At 38.0% G+C, this 3,124-nt stretch overlaps 1 pseudogene; it reads right to left on the minus strand.

Moving 5' to 3' along the window:
• On the minus strand, positions 1–3,124 carry LOC107484158 (uncharacterized; annotated as a pseudogene).

A 3,124-nucleotide genomic window follows, 5' to 3' on the forward strand; every position in this document is an offset into this window, starting at 1 on the left:
TCATGCTGTAAAAATCTAATGAATTCCATATAGATGCATCTAAGAATAGATAAACTTGTATACGGAATACCTTATGTAAAGCGTCTACCAGAGCTGGGATGATACTGTCACTCAAAAACTTCAAATAGGATGCATCCCGACCTTGAGATTGCCCTTTCTCAATAGCCAACTTTGAAGAACTTAATAGCTCCGGAATTGCTAAAATGATATAGGAAATCATAACCATTAAAAATAGTTGGGATAATGGCATAAAGCAACTTAATGAGCAGAGGAAAATTGTTAACAAAAAAAGATGCAATGGAACAATCATTCTTATACATGAAACGGCTGCTTTTCTAACCTCCTCATGGAAGTAAAATTTAAGAAGTGGAACTAAAGTTTCTGCAACCTGTCCCACATACAATTTAATACTCAGAAAAAGATGTTTCTATAAACAAAGTGCAATATTAAAGGTGTTATTAACTTTTATAGTGTTCCCAGTCTAACCTGATCAATCCATGGAAAGAATCCTTCCTTTAACTCATCAGCATAACAGCAAAGCATGTTACAAGTTGTGGCCTTTTCTTCCAGAACACTAGTTTTGATACCAATTCTTTTGTCCCCAAGAGTGATGGTCTCCATACTATAATAGTATAATGAATAAACAAAACTTAGTTGGATTTATCTTGCCTAAGTAAAATTATCAATGCATCTGACTCACCAGTCAAATGAAACTGTAATGAGCATTTAAAATGACTGCAAATACGTATGTGCATGTGCATCAAGATCTATGTGTGTTGTGAGCACAGTGCATACATCATGAAATGCAAGCAAATTTCTTAAGTATTGAAAACAAAGAATAAAAATAGTCACTAAAATTATAGATATTAAGAAAAGGAACTAATAAGATTATAGATATTGACATTTGCAAATCATATAAAATACCTGAGATGAATCAGCCACTGATGCTAAAGCAGTTAAGACGCCCTTTTGTAGCATTTGCTTACCATTCTAAAAACACAGGAAAGGAAAATCCAAAAATAAGTGGTATGATGAAAGAATATATATGTATTAAAACAATAATATTACCCTTGGGAATAATATTCTATAAACATACCTGAAGAATTACAAGCAACTTGCTAACAATTCCATCCAAGTAGGGTGTTAAAATATCAGGTGTGCAGTTCTCATTGAAGTTGAGTACTGCTGAAGCAGGATGTGCCTGTATAGATCATATTACAGAAAAGTTTATACTAGAAGCTTATCTAATTAAAAAATAAGGTAGATCCAGTGCCTATATCGTATTAAACAAATGTTTATAGTAGGGCTCAATGGCTTATGTAGCCGATCCCACATAGTGGAATAATAAGGCTTTGTTGTTGTTGTTTATTTTTTATTTTTACTTTTTTTAAGGTAGATCTACAAACTGCACTTTTGCATAGCATGTTGATTATTACCAAAGGAATAGAATAAAACCAATTGCCATCAAGATATATGAATCTAACAGGACAATGAATTTACTACAACATATAATACAATGTCACTCTTTTATGAGTTTATGCTATATTGAGAATGTAAGAAACTAATATTGTAAATGAGACCTGCATTAGTTATAAAGTTGCATAGCAACAATCAAGACTATACCCAAAGCTCATAAGGAAATGACATCATTTTTATTTTAAATTTCCACTAATCATTGTGAGATTATCCATGTTCAGTGACAATAAAAACTACACTGACCTACACACGAGGATTTGGAAAATCATCCATGGCAACCGCTAGTGCTAGCAACACTCCTTGATGGTATTGAATTTGCAAATCTGGACCCAAATCAGTAGACAGTTAACCGATTGCATTGATAGCTGCCCACCTCACACGAGGGTGTTGATCATTGAAGGAGTTTAATACCATAGCCACAACTTGATCCAAATTCTTTATCATGACCTGCAACAGCAATAGGAAGGAAACACAAAATAAAAACCACAAACACGGAGTGAAAAAAAGAGGATACTTCCTACATGGATAAGTAACTTCACAATCAACAAACAATCATATACAAATTACAAGATATTATACTACCTAACATGAAAAGTTAACAGCAATTCGAAAGTTAAAGTTTTATGTTCACTACCTTTGAGCAACCCTCAGCAATTTGAGCAAGTGCAATCAATGCAGCATGGCGTTTTTGCCACTCAGGAGCAGCTAAATAAGCAGGCAACTGTTCAGACGCAATCGGGATAATAGTATTCCCACCCAGTGATATCGAAAGTCTATCCAAACACTCTTGTCCAACACTGTAGTTACTTGTTTCGCCGACATCTTCGTCCTCTGTCTTAGCACTGGGCCAAGCAGGATCATCCTCAATATCCAATAGCATCTTCATCAGAATGGCAAACATCCTGCTGATAAACTGAGACAGCTTCCTCATCATCCCAAGTGCCCTCTCCCTCGCCTCGGTCAGAGTAATCACAAACTCGATCACCAAATGCCGCGTGCCTTCCTCCAGCGACTCTGCCTCAGCAATCTGAAGCATGGCTCCAACAACATCCACCTGTTGCCATCAGAGGAACCTCGGCTCCGTACCGGCAAGCTCGATCAGAAGTTCCAGAGCCTCCTGTGCAGTTAACCACTAATCGGCACTGTTTCAAACTGAATTTTGAGACCAGAGCAAGACACTACACAATAACGCGTTTGGAATGAAAAATTAGCGAGAGAAACAAGAGATGGAGTTAGGGCTAACTTAGTTCGTGGAGTGCGAATAGATCAAAAGATTGAAGATCTATGCAACCCTATATATAAAGTGTTTGATTCAATTTGATTCAATTAGTGGAGAAGCTGGTCTTTGTCGGAGAAGAAGTTACCAACGGAGTCAACTATCATTCCGAGCTTCGCTTCAAGCTTTGCCATTCAACAATAACCACTGAGTTTCCACCGAGTTGAGATGAGTTTTACGAATCGCTACAGACGTGACGAGAGCGGCGATGGAGGGAGCCCGTGCGATGAAAGGGATGACAGAGAGAGATCCTGCGACGCGAGCGGCGGTGACAGTGGCGGAAGAAGCTGGTGTGACGTGAACGGCAACGACAGCGGCAGAAGAAGCTGGTGCGGCGGAGAGAAGAAGCAACTCGGAGACGAAGAGACTCAT

Source organism: Arachis duranensis, chromosome 4 (assembly GCF_000817695.3).
Source record: "Arachis duranensis cultivar V14167 chromosome 4, aradu.V14167.gnm2.J7QH, whole genome shotgun sequence".
Lineage (NCBI taxonomy): Eukaryota > Viridiplantae > Streptophyta > Magnoliopsida > Fabales > Fabaceae > Arachis > Arachis duranensis.